Source organism: Opisthocomus hoazin, chromosome 28 (genome assembly GCF_030867145.1).
Source record: "Opisthocomus hoazin isolate bOpiHoa1 chromosome 28, bOpiHoa1.hap1, whole genome shotgun sequence".
Lineage (NCBI taxonomy): Eukaryota > Metazoa > Chordata > Aves > Opisthocomiformes > Opisthocomidae > Opisthocomus > Opisthocomus hoazin.
The window spans coordinates 6540383-6556520 of NC_134441.1; positions in this window are offsets into that span (position 1 = coordinate 6540383).

Sequence of the window (16138 nt, forward strand, 5' to 3'; positions counted from 1 at the left end):
TGCCCATGGCACTGCTCGCACAGAGGCACAGAGACTGGGGCTGCTTGCTTGTCTTACCCCCTAAAACTTCAAACGTATATTAGGTGGTCCGTGCTGGGATCCTCCAGAAGCCCTGCTCTGAAAATGCGAACGTCTGCAGATAGCTCGCAGGCAGAAAGAGCTAGCCTGGAAAGCTGTTGCTCAGCCTCATCTGCCCATGGCACTGCTCGCACAGAGGCACAGAGACTGGGGCTGCTTGCTTGTCTTGTCCCCTCAAACTTCAAACGTAACTTAGGTGGTCCGTGCCGGGCGTATCCGCAGCCCTGCTCCGAAAATGCGAACGTCTGCAGATAGCTCGCAGGCAGAAAGAGCTAGCCTGGAAAGCTGTTGCTCAGCCTCATCTGCCCATGGCACTGCTCGCACAGAGGCACAGAGACTGGGGCTGCTTGCTTGTCTTGCCCCCTCAAACTTCAAATCTAGCTTAGGTGCTCCATGCCAGGCGCCTGCGGCAGCACTGCTCCGAAAATGCGAACGTCTGCAGATAGCTCGCAGGCAGAAAGAGCTAGCCTGGAGAGCTGTTGCTCAGCCTCATCTGCCCATGGCACTGCTCGCACAGAGGCACAGAGACTGGGGCTGCTTGCTTGTCTTGCCCCCTCAAACATCAAACGTATCTTTTGGCTGTTTGTGCCGGGCGCCTGCGGCAGCCCTGCTCCGAAAATGCGAACGTCTGCAGATAGCTCGCAGGCAGAAAGAGCTAGCCTGGAAAGCTGTTGCTCAGCCTCATCTGCCCATGGCACTGCTCGCACAGAGGCACAGAGACTGGGGCTGCTTGCTTGTCTTGCCCCCTCAAACTTCAAACGTAGCTTGGGTGGTCCGTGCCGGGCGCCTCCGTCAGCCCTGCTCTCAAAATGCGAACGTCTGCAGATAGCTCGCAGGCAGAAAGAGCTAGCCTGGAGAGCTGTTGCTCAGCCTCATCTGCCCATGGCACTGCTCGCACAGAGGCACAGAGACTGGGGCTGCTTGCTTGTCTTGCCCCCTCAAACTTCAAACGTATTTTTGGCTGTTTGTACCGGGCGCCTCTGGCAGCCCTGCTCCGAAAATGCGAACATCTGCAGATAGCTCGCAGGCAGAAAGAGCTAGCCTGGAAAGCTGTTGCTCAGCCTCATCTGCCCATGGCACTGCTCGCACAGAGGCACAGAGACTGGGGCTGCTTGCTTGTCCTGCCCCCTCAAGCTTCAAACGTAGCTTAGGTGGCCCGTGCCCGGCACCTCCAGCAGCCCTGCTCCGAAAATGCGAACGTCTGCAGATAGCTCGCAGGCAGAAAGAGCTAGCCTGGAAAGCTGTTGCTCAGCCTCATCTGCCCATGGCACTGCTCGCACAGAGGCACAGAGACTGGGGCTGCTTGCTTGTCATGTCCCCTCAAACTTCAAACGTAGCTTAGGTGGTCCGTGCTGGGCGCCTCCGGCAGCGCTGACCCGAAAAAGCGAACATCTGCATATACCTTGCAGGCAGAAAGAGCTAGCCTGGAAAGCTGTTGCTCAGCCTCATCTGCCCATGGCACTGCTCGCACAGAGGCACAGAGACTGGGGCTGCTTGCTTGTCTTACCCCCTCAAACTTCAAACCTATATTAGGTGGTCCGTGCCGGGCGCCTGCGGCAGCCATGCTCCGAAAATGCGAACGTCTGCAGATAGCTCGCAGGCAGAAAGAGCTAGCCTGGAAAGCTGTTGCTCAGCCTCATCTGCCCATGGCACTGCTCGCACAGAGGCACAGAGACTGGGGCTGCTTGCTTGTCTTGTCCCCTCAAACTTCAAACGTAACTTAGGTGGTCCGTGCCAGGCGTCTCCGGCAGCCCTGCTCTGAAAATGCAAACGTCTGCAGATAGCTCGCAGGCAGAAAGAGCTAGCCTGGAAAGCTGTTGCTCAGTCTCATCTGCCCATGGCACTGCTCGCACAGAGGCACAGAGACTGGGGCTGCTTGCTTGTCTTGTCCCCTCAAACTTCAAACGTATCTTAGGTGGTCTGTGCCGGGCGCCTCCGGCAGCCCTGCTCCGAAAATGCGAACGTCTGCAGATAGCTCGCAGGCAGAAAGAGCTAGCCTGGAAAGCTGTTGCTCAGTCTCATCTGCCCATGGCACTGCTCGCACAGAGGCACAGAGACTGGGGCTGCTTGCTTGTCTTGCCCCCTCAAACTTCAAGCGTAGCTTAGGTGGTCTGTGCCGGGCGCTTCCGGCAGCCCTGCTCCGAAAATGCGAACGTCTGCAGATAGCTCGCAGGCAGAAAGAGCTAGCCTGGAAAGCTGTTGCTCAGCCTCATCTGCCCATGGCACTGCTCGCACAGAGGCACAGAGACTGGGGCTGCTTGCTTGTCTTGTCCCCTCAAACTTCAAACGTACCTTAGGTGGTCCGTGCCGGGCGCCTCCGGCAGCCCTGCTCCGAAAATGCAAACGTCTGCAGATAGCTCGCAGGCAGAAAGAGCTAGCCTGGAAAGCTGTTGCTCAGCCTCATCTGCCCATGGCACTGCTCGCACAGAGGCACAGAGACTGGGGCTGCTTGCTTGTCTTGCCCCCTCAAACTTCAAACGTATCTTTTGGCTGTTTGTACCGGGCGCCTCTGGCAGCCCTGCTCCGAAAATGCGAACGTCTGCAGATAGCTCGCAGGCAGAAAGAGCTAGCCTGGAAAGCTGTTGCTCAGCCTCATCTGCCCATGGCACTGCTCGCACAGAGGCACAGAGACTGGGGCTGCTTGCTTGTCATGTCCCCTCAAAATTCAAACGTAGCTTAGGTGGTCCGTGCTGGGCGCCTCCGGCAGCGCTGACCCGAAAAAGCGAACATCTGCATATACCTTGCAGGCAGAAAGAGCTAGCCTGGAAAGCTGTTGCTCAGCCTCATCTGCCCATGGCACTGCTCGCACAGAGGCACAGAGACTGGGGCTGCTTGCTTGTCTTACCCCCTCAAACTTCAAACGTAGCTTAGGTGGTCCGTGCCGGGCGCCTGCGGCAGCCATGCTCTGAAAATGCGAACGTCTGCAGATAGCTCGCAGGCAGAAAGAGCTAGCCTGGAGAGCTGTTGCTCAGCCTCATCTGCCCATGGCACTGCTCGCACAGAGGCACAGAGACTGGGGCTGCTTGCTTGTCTTGCCCCCTAAAGCTTCAAATGTAGCTTAGGTGGCCCGTGCCCGGCACCTCCAGCCGCCCTGCTCCGAAAATGCGAACGTCTGCAGATAGCTCGCAGGCAGAAAGAGCTAGCCTGGAAAGCTGTTGCTCAGTCTCATCTGCCCATGGCACTGCTCGCACAGAGGCACAGAGATTGGGGCTGCTTGCTTGTCATGTCCCCTCAAACTTCAAACGTAGCTTAGGTGGTCCGTGCCGGGCGCCTCCGGCAGCGCTGACCCAAAAAAGCGAACATCTGCATATTCCTCGCAGGCAGAAAGAGCTAGCCTGGAAAGCTGTTGCTCAGCCTCATCTGCCCATGGCACTGCTCGCACAGAGGCACAGAGACTGGGGCTGCTTGCTTGTCTTACCCCCTAAAACTTCAAACGTATATTAGGTGGTCCGTGCTGGGATCCTCCAGAAGCCCTGCTCTGAAAATGCGAACGTCTGCAGATAGCTCGCAGGCAGAAAGAGCTAGCCTGGAAAGCTGTTGCTCAGCCTCATCTGCCCATGGCACTGCTCGCACAGAGGCACAGAGACTGGGGCTGCTTGCTTGTCTTGTCCCCTCAAACTTCAAACGTAACTTAGGTGGTCCGTGCCGGGCGTATCCGCAGCCCTGCTCCGAAAATGCGAACGTCTGCAGATAGCTCGCAGGCAGAAAGAGCTAGCCTGGAAAGCTGTTGCTCAGCCTCATCTGCCCATGGCACTGCTCGCACAGAGGCACAGAGACTGGGGCTGCTTGCTTGTCTTGCCCCCTCAAACTTCAAATCTAGCTTAGGTGCTCCGTGCCAGGCGCCTGCGGCAGCACTGCTCCGAAAATGCGAACGTCTGCAGATAGCTCGCAGGCAGAAAGAGCTAGCCTGGAAAGCTGTTGCTCAGCCTCATCTGCCCATGGCACTGCTCGCACAGAGGCACAGAGACTGGGGCTGCTTGCTTGTCTTGCCCCCTCAAACATCAAACGTATCTTTTGGCTGTTTGTGCCGGGCGCCTCCGGCAGCCCTGCTCCGAAAATGCGAACGTCTGCAGATAGCTCGCAGGCAGAAAGAGCTAGCCTGGAAAGCTGTTGCTCAGCCTCATCTGCCCATGGCACTGCTCGCACAGAGGCACAGAGACTGGGGCTGCTTGCTTGTCTTGCCCCCTCAAACTTCAAACGTAGCTTGGGTGGTCCGTGCCGGGCGCCTCCGTCAGCCCTGCTCTCAAAATGCGAACGTCTGCAGATAGCTCGCAGGCAGAAAGAGCTAGCCTGGAGAGCTGTTGCTCAGCCTCATCTGCCCATGGCACTGCTCGCACAGAGGCACAGAGACTGGGGCTGCTTGCTTGTCTTGCCCCCTCAAACTTCAAACGTATTTTTGGCTGTTTGTACCGGGCGCCTCTGGCAGCCCTGCTCCGAAAATGCGAACGTCTGCAGATAGCTCGCAGGCAGAAAGAGCTAGCCTGGAAAGCTGTTGCTCAGCCTCATCTGCCCATGGCACTGCTCGCACAGAGGCACAGAGATTGGGGCTGCTTGCTTGTCATGTCCCCTCAAACTTCAAACGTAGCTTAGGTGGTCCGTGCCGGGCGCCTCCGGCAGCGCTGACCCAAAAAAGCGAACATCTGCATATTCCTCGCAGGCAGAAAGAGCTAGCCTGGAAAGCTGTTGCTCAGCCTCATCTGCCCATGGCACTGCTCGCACAGAGGCACAGAGACTGGGGCTGCTTGCTTGTCTTACCCCCTAAAACTTCAAACGTATATTAGGTGGTCCGTGCTGGGATCCTCCAGAAGCCCTGCTCTGAAAATGCGAACGTCTGCAGATAGCTCGCAGGCAGAAAGAGCTAGCCTGGAAAGCTGTTGCTCAGCCTCATCTGCCCATGGCACTGCTCGCACAGAGGCACAGAGACTGGGGCTGCTTGCTTGTCTTGTCCCCTCAAACTTCAAACGTAACTTAGGTGGTCCGTGCCGGGCGTATCCGCAGCCCTGCTCCGAAAATGCGAACGTCTGCAGATAGCTCGCAGGCAGAAAGAGCTAGCCTGGAAAGCTGTTGCTCAGCCTCATCTGCCCATGGCACTGCTCGCACAGAGGCACAGAGACTGGGGCTGCTTGCTTGTCTTGCCCCCTCAAACTTCAAATCTAGCTTAGGTGCTCCATGCCAGGCGCCTGCGGCAGCACTGCTCCGAAAATGCGAACGTCTGCAGATAGCTCGCAGGCAGAAAGAGCTAGCCTGGAGAGCTGTTGCTCAGCCTCATCTGCCCATGGCACTGCTCGCACAGAGGCACAGAGACTGGGGCTGCTTGCTTGTCTTGCCCCCTCAAACATCAAACGTATCTTTTGGCTGTTTGTGCCGGGCGCCTGCGGCAGCCCTGCTCCGAAAATGCGAACGTCTGCAGATAGCTCGCAGGCAGAAAGAGCTAGCCTGGAAAGCTGTTGCTCAGCCTCATCTGCCCATGGCACTGCTCGCACAGAGGCACAGAGACTGGGGCTGCTTGCTTGTCTTGCCCCCTCAAACTTCAAACGTAGCTTGGGTGGTCCGTGCCGGGCGCCTCCGTCAGCCCTGCTCTCAAAATGCGAACGTCTGCAGATAGCTCGCAGGCAGAAAGAGCTAGCCTGGAGAGCTGTTGCTCAGCCTCATCTGCCCATGGCACTGCTCGCACAGAGGCACAGAGACTGGGGCTGCTTGCTTGTCTTGCCCCCTCAAACTTCAAACGTATTTTTGGCTGTTTGTACCGGGCGCCTCTGGCAGCCCTGCTCCGAAAATGCGAACATCTGCAGATAGCTCGCAGGCAGAAAGAGCTAGCCTGGAAAGCTGTTGCTCAGCCTCATCTGCCCATGGCACTGCTCGCACAGAGGCACAGAGACTGGGGCTGCTTGCTTGTCCTGCCCCCTCAAGCTTCAAACGTAGCTTAGGTGGCCCGTGCCCGGCACCTCCAGCAGCCCTGCTCCGAAAATGCGAACGTCTGCAGATAGCTCGCAGGCAGAAAGAGCTAGCCTGGAAAGCTGTTGCTCAGCCTCATCTGCCCATGGCACTGCTCGCACAGAGGCACAGAGACTGGGGCTGCTTGCTTGTCATGTCCCCTCAAACTTCAAACGTAGCTTAGGTGGTCCGTGCCGGGCGCCTCCGGCAGCGCTGACCCGAAAAAGCGAACATCTGCATATACCTTGCAGGCAGAAAGAGCTAGCCTGGAAAGCTGTTGCTCAGCCTCATCTGCCCATGGCACTGCTCGCACAGAGGCACAGAGACTGGGGCTGCTTGCTTGTCTTACCCCCTCAAACTTCAAACCTATATTAGGTGGTCCGTGCCGGGCGCCTGCGGCAGCCATGCTCCGAAAATGCGAACGTCTGCAGATAGCTCGCAGGCAGAAAGAGCTAGCCTGGAAAGCTGTTGCTCAGCCTCATCTGCCCATGGCACTGCTCGCACAGAGGCACAGAGACTGGGGCTGCTTGCTTGTCTTGTCCCCTCAAACTTCAAACGTAACTTAGGTGGTCCGTGCCAGGCGTCTCCGGCAGCCCTGCTCTGAAAATGCAAACGTCTGCAGATAGCTCGCAGGCAGAAAGAGCTAGCCTGGAAAGCTGTTGCTCAGTCTCATCTGCCCATGGCACTGCTCGCACAGAGGCACAGAGACTGGGGCTGCTTGCTTGTCTTGTCCCCTCAAACTTCAAACGTATCTTAGGTGGTCTGTGCCGGGCGCCTCCGGCAGCCCTGCTCCGAAAATGCGAACGTCTGCAGATAGCTCGCAGGCAGAAAGAGCTAGCCTGGAAAGCTGTTGCTCAGTCTCATCTGCCCATGGCACTGCTCGCACAGAGGCACAGAGACTGGGGCTGCTTGCTTGTCTTGCCCCCTCAAACTTCAAGCGTAGCTTAGGTGGTCTGTGCCGGGCGCTTCCGGCAGCCCTGCTCCGAAAATGCGAACGTCTGCAGATAGCTCGCAGGCAGAAAGAGCTAGCCTGGAAAGCTGTTGCTCAGCCTCATCTGCCCATGGCACTGCTCGCACAGAGGCACAGAGACTGGGGCTGCTTGCTTGTCTTGTCCCCTCAAACTTCAAACGTACCTTAGGTGGTCCGTGCCGGGCGCCTCCGGCAGCCCTGCTCCGAAAATGCAAACGTCTGCAGATAGCTCGCAGGCAGAAAGAGCTAGCCTGGAAAGCTGTTGCTCAGCCTCATCTGCCCATGGCACTGCTCGCACAGAGGCACAGAGACTGGGGCTGCTTGCTTGTCTTGCCCCCTCAAACTTCAAACGTATCTTTTGGCTGTTTGTACCGGGCGCCTCTGGCAGCCCTGCTCCGAAAATGCGAACGTCTGCAGATAGCTCGCAGGCAGAAAGAGCTAGCCTGGAAAGCTGTTGCTCAGCCTCATCTGCCCATGGCACTGCTCGCACAGAGGCACAGAGACTGGGGCTGCTTGCTTGTCATGTCCCCTCAAAATTCAAACGTAGCTTAGGTGGTCCGTGCTGGGCGCCTCCGGCAGCGCTGACCCGAAAAAGCGAACATCTGCATATACCTTGCAGGCAGAAAGAGCTAGCCTGGAAAGCTGTTGCTCAGCCTCATCTGCCCATGGCACTGCTCGCACAGAGGCACAGAGACTGGGGCTGCTTGCTTGTCTTACCCCCTCAAACTTCAAACGTAGCTTAGGTGGTCCGTGCCGGGCGCCTGCGGCAGCCATGCTCTGAAAATGCGAACGTCTGCAGATAGCTCGCAGGCAGAAAGAGCTAGCCTGGAGAGCTGTTGCTCAGCCTCATCTGCCCATGGCACTGCTCGCACAGAGGCACAGAGACTGGGGCTGCTTGCTTGTCTTGCCCCCTAAAGCTTCAAATGTAGCTTAGGTGGCCCGTGCCCGGCACCTCCAGCCGCCCTGCTCCGAAAATGCGAACGTCTGCAGATAGCTCGCAGGCAGAAAGAGCTAGCCTGGAAAGCTGTTGCTCAGCCTCATCTGCCCATGGCACTGCTCGCACAGAGGCACAGAGATTGGGGCTGCTTGCTTGTCATGTCCCCTCAAACTTCAAACGTAGCTTAGGTGGTCCGTGCCGGGCGCCTCCGGCAGCGCTGACCCAAAAAAGCGAACATCTGCATATTCCTCGCAGGCAGAAAGAGCTAGCCTGGAAAGCTGTTGCTCAGCCTCATCTGCCCATGGCACTGCTCGCACAGAGGCACAGAGACTGGGGCTGCTTGCTTGTCTTACCCCCTAAAACTTCAAACGTATATTAGGTGGTCCGTGCTGGGATCCTCCAGAAGCCCTGCTCTGAAAATGCGAACGTCTGCAGATAGCTCGCAGGCAGAAAGAGCTAGCCTGGAAAGCTGTTGCTCAGCCTCATCTGCCCATGGCACTGCTCGCACAGAGGCACAGAGACTGGGGCTGCTTGCTTGTCTTGTCCCCTCAAACTTCAAACGTAACTTAGGTGGTCCGTGCCGGGCGTATCCGCAGCCCTGCTCCGAAAATGCGAACGTCTGCAGATAGCTCGCAGGCAGAAAGAGCTAGCCTGGAAAGCTGTTGCTCAGCCTCATCTGCCCATGGCACTGCTCGCACAGAGGCACAGAGACTGGGGCTGCTTGCTTGTCTTGCCCCCTCAAACTTCAAGCGTAGCTTAGGTGGTCTGTGCCGGGCGCTTCCGGCAGCCCTGCTCCGAAAATGCGAACGTCTGCAGATAGCTCGCAGGCAGAAAGAGCTAGCCTGGAAAGCTGTTGCTCAGCCTCATCTGCCCATGGCACTGCTCGCACAGAGGCACAGAGACTGGGGCTGCTTGCTTGTCTTGTCCCCTCAAACTTCAAACGTACCTTAGGTGGTCCGTGCCGGGCGCCTCCGGCAGCCCTGCTCCGAAAATGCAAACGTCTGCAGATAGCTCGCAGGCAGAAAGAGCTAGCCTGGAAAGCTGTTGCTCAGCCTCATCTGCCCATGGCACTGCTCGCACAGAGGCACAGAGACTGGGGCTGCTTGCTTGTCTTGCCCCCTCAAACTTCAAACGTATCTTTTGGCTGTTTGTGCCGGGCGCCTCTGGCAGCCCTGCTCCGAAAATGCGAACGTCTGCAGATAGCTCGCAGGCAGAAAGAGCTAGCCTGGAAAGCTGTTGCTCAGCCTCATCTGCCCATGGCACTGCTCGCACAGAGGCACAGAGACTGGGGCTGCTTGCTTGTCTTACCCCCTCAAACTTCAAACGTAGCTTAGGTGGTCCGTGCCGGGCGCCTGCGGCAGCCATGCTCTGAAAATGCGAACGTCTGCAGATAGCTCGCAGGCAGAAAGAGCTAGCCTGGAGAGCTGTTGCTCAGCCTCATCTGCCCATGGCACTGCTCGCACAGAGGCACAGAGACTGGGGCTGCTTGCTTGTCTTGCCCCCTAAAGCTTCAAATGTAGCTTAGGTGGCCCGTGCCCGGCACCTCCAGCCGCCCTGCTCCGAAAATGCGAACGTCTGCAGATAGCTCGCAGGCAGAAAGAGCTAGCCTGGAAAGCTGTTGCTCAGCCTCATCTGCCCATGGCACTGCTCGCACAGAGGCACAGAGATTGGGGCTGCTTGCTTGTCATGTCCCCTCAAACTTCAAACGTAGCTTAGGTGGTCCGTGCCGGGCGCCTCCGGCAGCGCTGACCCAAAAAAGCGAACATCTGCATATTCCTCGCAGGCAGAAAGAGCTAGCCTGGAAAGCTGTTGCTCAGCCTCATCTGCCCATGGCACTGCTCGCACAGAGGCACAGAGACTGGGGCTGCTTGCTTGTCTTACCCCCTAAAACTTCAAACGTATATTAGGTGGTCCGTGCTGGGATCCTCCAGAAGCCCTGCTCTGAAAATGCGAACGTCTGCAGATAGCTCGCAGGCAGAAAGAGCTAGCCTGGAAAGCTGTTGCTCAGCCTCATCTGCCCATGGCACTGCTCGCACAGAGGCACAGAGACTGGGGCTGCTTGCTTGTCTTGTCCCCTCAAACTTCAAACGTAACTTAGGTGGTCCGTGCCGGGCGTATCCGCAGCCCTGCTCCGAAAATGCGAACGTCTGCAGATAGCTCGCAGGCAGAAAGAGCTAGCCTGGAAAGCTGTTGCTCAGCCTCATCTGCCCATGGCACTGCTCGCACAGAGGCACAGAGACTGGGGCTGCTTGCTTGTCTTGCCCCCTCAAACTTCAAATCTAGCTTAGGTGCTCCGTGCCAGGCGCCTGCGGCAGCACTGCTCCGAAAATGCGAACGTCTGCAGATAGCTCGCAGGCATAAAGAGCTAGCCTGGAAAGCTGTTGCTCAGCCTCATCTGCCCATGGCACTGCTCGCACAGAGGCACAGAGACTGGGGCTGCTTGCTTGTCTTGCCCCCTCAAACATCAAACGTATCTTTTGGCTGTTTGTGCCGGGCGCCTCCGGCAGCCCTGCTCCGAAAATGCGAACGTCTGCAGATAGCTCGCAGGCAGAAAGAGCTAGCCTGGAAAGCTGTTGCTCAGCCTCATCTGCCCATGGCACTGCTCGCACAGAGGCACAGAGACTGGGGCTGCTTGCTTGTCATGTCCCCTCAAACTTCAAACGTAGCTTAGGTGGTCCGTGCTGGGCGCCTCCGGCAGCGCTGACCCGAAAAAGCGAACATCTGCATATACCTTGCAGGCAGAAAGAGCTAGCCTGGAAAGCTGTTGCTCAGCCTCATCTGCCCATGGCACTGCTCGCACAGAGGCACAGAGACTGGGGCTGCTTGCTTGTCTTACCCCCTCAAACTTCAAACGTAGCTTAGGTGGTCCGTGCCGGGCGCCTGCGGCAGCCATGCTCTGAAAATGCGAACGTCTGCAGATAGCTCGCAGGCAGAAAGAGCTAGCCTGGAAAGCTGTTGCTCAGCCTCATCTGCCCATGGCACTGCTCGCACAGAGGCACAGAGACTGGGGCTGCTTGCTTGTCTTGTCCCCTCAAACTTCAAACGTAAATTAGGTGGTCCGTGCCAGGCGTCTCCGGCAGCCCTGCTCCGAAAATGCAAACGTCTGCAGATAGCTCGCAGGCAGAAAGAGCTAGCCTGGAAAGCTGTTGCTCAGTCTCATCTGCCCATGGCACTGCTCGCACAGAGGCACAGAGACTGGGGCTGCTTGCTTGTCTTGTCCCCTCAAACTTCAAACGTAACTTAGGTGGTCCGTGCCGGGCGTATCCGCAGCCCTGCTCCGAAAATGCGAACGTCTGCAGATAGCTCGCAGGCAGAAAGAGCTAGCCTGGAAAGCTGTTGCTCAGCCTCATCTGCCCATGGCACTGCTCGCACAGAGGCACAGAGACTGGGGCTGCTTGCTTGTCTTGCCCCCTCAAACTTCAAATCTAGCTTAGGTGCTCCGTGCCAGGCGCCTGCGGCAGCACTGCTCCGAAAATGCGAACGTCTGCAGATAGCTCGCAGGCATAAAGAGCTAGCCTGGAAAGCTGTTGCTCAGCCTCATCTGCCCATGGCACTGCTCGCACAGAGGCACAGAGACTGGGGCTGCTTGCTTGTCTTGCCCCCTCAAACATCAAACGTATCTTTTGGCTGTTTGTGCCGGGCGCCTCCGGCAGCCCTGCTCCGAAAATGCGAACGTCTGCAGATAGCTCGCAGGCAGAAAGAGCTAGCCTGGAAAGCTGTTGCTCAGCCTCATCTGCCCATGGCACTGCTCGCACAGAGGCACAGAGACTGGGGCTGCTTGCTTGTCATGTCCCCTCAAACTTCAAACGTAGCTTAGGTGGTCCGTGCTGGGCGCCTCCGGCAGCGCTGACCCGAAAAAGCGAACATCTGCATATACCTTGCAGGCAGAAAGAGCTAGCCTGGAAAGCTGTTGCTCAGCCTCATCTGCCCATGGCACTGCTCGCACAGAGGCACAGAGACTGGGGCTGCTTGCTTGTCTTACCCCCTCAAACTTCAAACGTAGCTTAGGTGGTCCGTGCCGGGCGCCTGCGGCAGCCATGCTCTGAAAATGCGAACGTCTGCAGATAGCTCGCAGGCAGAAAGAGCTAGCCTGGAAAGCTGTTGCTCAGCCTCATCTGCCCATGGCACTGCTCGCACAGAGGCACAGAGACTGGGGCTGCTTGCTTGTCTTGTCCCCTCAAACTTCAAACGTAAATTAGGTGGTCCGTGCCAGGCGTCTCCGGCAGCCCTGCTCCGAAAATGCAAACGTCTGCAGATAGCTCGCAGGCAGAAAGAGCTAGCCTGGAAAGCTGTTGCTCAGTCTCATCTGCCCATGGCACTGCTCGCACAGAGGCACAGAGACTGGGGCTGCTTGCTTGTCTTGTCCCCTCAAACTTCAAACGTAAATTAGGTGGTCCGTGCCAGGCGTCTCCGGCAGCCCTGCTCCGAAAATGCAAACGTCTGCAGATAGCTCGCAGGCAGAAAGAGCTAGCCTGGAAAGCTGTTGCTCAGTCTCATCTGCCCATGGCACTGCTCGCACAGAGGCACAGAGACTGGGGCTGCTTGCTTGTCTTGTCCCCTCAAACTTCAAACGTATCTTAGGTGGTCTGTGCCGGGCGCCTCCGGCAGCCCTGCTCCGAAAATGCGAACGTCTGCAGATAGCTCGCAGGCAGAAAGAGCTAGCCTGGAAAGCTGTTGCTCAGCCTCATCTGCCCATGGCACTGCTCGCACAGAGGCACAGAGACTGGGGCTGCTTGCTTGTCTTGCCCCCTCAAACTTCAAGCGTAGCTTAGGTGGTCTGTGCCGGGCGCTTCCGGCAGCCCTGCTCCGAAAATGCGAACGTCTGCAGATAGCTCGCAGGCAGAAAGAGCTAGCCTGGAAAGCTGTTGCTCAGCCTCATCTGCCCATGGCACTGCTCGCACAGAGGCACAGAGACTGGGGCTGCTTGCTTGTCTTGTCCCCTCAAACTTCAAACGTAACTTAGGTGGTCCGTGACGGGCGTCTCCGGCAGCCCTGCTCCGAAAATGCAAACGTCTGCAGATAGCTCGCAGGCAGAAAGAGCTAGCCTGGAAAGCTGTTGCTCAGCCTCATCTGCCCATGGCACTGCTCGCACAGAGGCACAGAGACTGGGGCTGCTTGCTTGTCTTGCCCCCTCAAACTTCAAACGTATCTTTTGGCTGTTTGTACCGGGCGCCTCTGGCAGCCCTGCTCCGAAAATGCGAACGTCTGCAGATAGCTCGCAGGCAGAAAGAGCTAGCCTGGAAAGCTGTTGCTCAGCCTCATCTGCCCATGGCACTGCTCGCACAGAGGCACAGAGACTGGGGCTGCTTGCTTGTCATGTCCCCTCAAAATTCAAACGTAGCTTAGGTGGTCCGTGCTGGGCGCCTCCGGCAGCGCTGACCCGAAAAAGCGAACATCTGCATATACCTTGCAGGCAGAAAGAGCTAGCCTGGAAAGCTGTTGCTCAGCCTCATCTGCCCATGGCACTGCTCGCACAGAGGCACAGAGACTGGGGCTGCTTGCTTGTCTTACCCCCTCAAACTTCAAACGTAGCTTAGGTGGTCCGTGCCGGGCGCCTGCGGCAGCCATGCTCTGAAAATGCGAACGTCTGCAGATAGCTCGCAGGCAGAAAGAGCTAGCCTGGAAAGCTGTTGCTCAGCCTCATCTGCCCATGGCACTGCTCGCACAGAGGCACAGAGACTGGGGCTGCTTGCTTGTCTTGTCCCCTCAAACTTCAAACGTACCTTAGGTGGTCCGTGCCGGGCGTCTCCAGCAGCCCTGCTCCGAAAATGCAAACGTCTGCAGATAGTTCGCAGGCAGAAAGAGCTAGCCTGGAAAGCTGTTGCTCAGTCTCATCTGCCCATGGCACTGCTCGCACAGAGGCACAGAGACTGGGGCTGCTTGCTTGTCTTGCCCCCTCAAACTTCAAGCGTAGCTTAGGTGGTCTGTGCCAGGCGCTTCCGGCAGCCCTGCTCCGAAAATGCGAACGTCTGCAGATAGCTCGCAGGCAGAAAGAGCTAGCCTGGAAAGCTGTTGCTCAGCCTCATCTGCCCATGGCACTGCTCGCACAGAGGCACAGAGACTGGGGCTGCTTGCTTGTCTTGTCCCCTCAAACTTCAAACGTAGCTTAGGTGGTCCGTGCAGGGCGTCTCCGGCAGCCCTGCTCCGAAAATGCAAACGTCTGCAGATAGCTCGCAGGCAGAAAGAGCTAGCCTGGAAAGCTGTTGCTCAGCCTCATCTGCCCATGGCACTGCTCGCACAGAGGCACAGAGACTGGGGCTGCTTGCTTGTCTTGCCCCCTCAAACATCAAAAGTATCTTTTGGCTGTTTGTGCCGGGCGCCTGCGGCAGCGCTGCTCCGAAAATGCGAACGTCTGCAGATAGCTCGCAGGCAGAAAGAGCTAGCCTGGAAAGCTGTTGCTCAGCCTCATCTGCCCATGGCACTGCTCGCACAGAGGCACAGAGACTGGGGCTGCTTGCTTGTCTTGCCCCCTAAAACTTCAAACGTATATTAGGTGGTCCGTGCTGGGATCCTCCAGAAGCCCTGCTCTGAAAATGCGAACGTCTGCAGATAGCTCGCAGGCAGAAAGAGCTAGCCTGGAAAGCTGTTGCTCAGCCTCATCTGCCCATGGCACTGCTCGCACAGAGGCACAGAGACTGGGGCTGCTTGCTTGTCTTGTCCCCTCAAACTTCAAACGTAACTTAGGTGGTCCGTGCCGGGCGTATCCGCAGCCCTGCTCCGAAAATGCGAACGTCTGCAGATAGCTCGCAGGCAGAAAGAGCTAGCCTGGAAAGCTGTTGCTCAGCCTCATCTGCCCATGGCACTGCTCGCACAGAGGCACAGAGACTGGGGCTGCTTGCTTGTCTTGCCCCCTCAAACTTCAAATCTAGCTTAGGTGCTCCGTGCCAGGCACCTGCGGCAGCACTGCTCAGAAAATGCGAACGTCTGCAGATAGCTCGCAGGCAGAAAGAGCTAGCCTGGAGAGCTGTTGCTCAGCCTCATCTGCCCATGGCACTGCTCGCACAGAGGCACAGAGACTGGGGCTGCTTGCTTGTCTTGCCCCCTCAAACTTCAAACGTATCTTTTGGCTGTTTGTACCGGGCGCCTCTGGCAGCCCTGCTCCGAAAATGCGAACGTCTGCAGATAGCTCGCAGGCAGAAAGAGCTAGCCTGGAAAGCTGTTGCTCAGCCTCATCTGCCCATGGCACTGCTCGCACAGAGGCACAGAGACTGGGGCTGCTTGCTTGTCATGTCCCCTCAAAATTCAAACGTAGCTTAGGTGGTCCGTGCTGGGCGCCTCCGGCAGCGCTGACCCGAAAAAGCGAACATCTGCATATACCTTGCAGGCAGAAAGAGCTAGCCTGGAAAGCTGTTGCTCAGCCTCATCTGCCCATGGCACTGCTCGCACAGAGGCACAGAGACTGGGGCTGCTTGCTTGTCTTACCCCCTCAAACTTCAAACGTAGCTTAGGTGGTCCGTGCCGGGCGCCTGCGGCAGCCATGCTCTGAAAATGCGAACGTCTGCAGATAGCTCGCAGGCAGAAAGAGCTAGCCTGGAAAGCTGTTGCTCAGCCTCATCTGCCCATGGCACTGCTCGCACAGAGGCACAGAGACTGGGGCTGCTTGCTTGTCTTGCCCCCTAAAACTTCAAACGTATATTAGGTGGTCCGTGCTGGGATCCTCCAGAAGCCCTGCTCTGAAAATGCGAACGTCTGCAGATAGCTCGCAGGCAGAAAGAGCTAGCCTGGAAAGCTGTTGCTCAGCCTCATCTGCCCATGGCACTGCTCGCACAGAGGCACAGAGACTGGGGCTGCTTGCTTGTCTTGTCCCCTCAAACTTCAAACGTAACTTAGGTGGTCCGTGCCGGGCGTATCCGCAGCCCTGCTCCGAAAATGCGAACGTCTGCAGATAGCTCGCAGGCAGAAAGAGCTAGCCTGGAAAGCTGTTGCTCAGCCTCATCTGCCCATGGCACTGCTCGCACAGAGGCACAGAGACTGGGGCTGCTTGCTTGTCTTGCCCCCTCAAACATCAAAAGTATCTTTTGGCTGTTTGTGCCGGGCGCCTGCGGCAGCGCTGCTCCGAAAATGCGAACGTCTGCAGATAGCTCGCAGGCAGAAAGAGCTAGCCTGGAAAGCTGTTGCTCAGCCTCATCTGCCCATGGCACTGCTCGCACAGAGGCACAGAGACTGGGGCTGCTTGCTTGTCTTGCCCCCTAAAACTTCAAACGTATATTAGGTGGTCC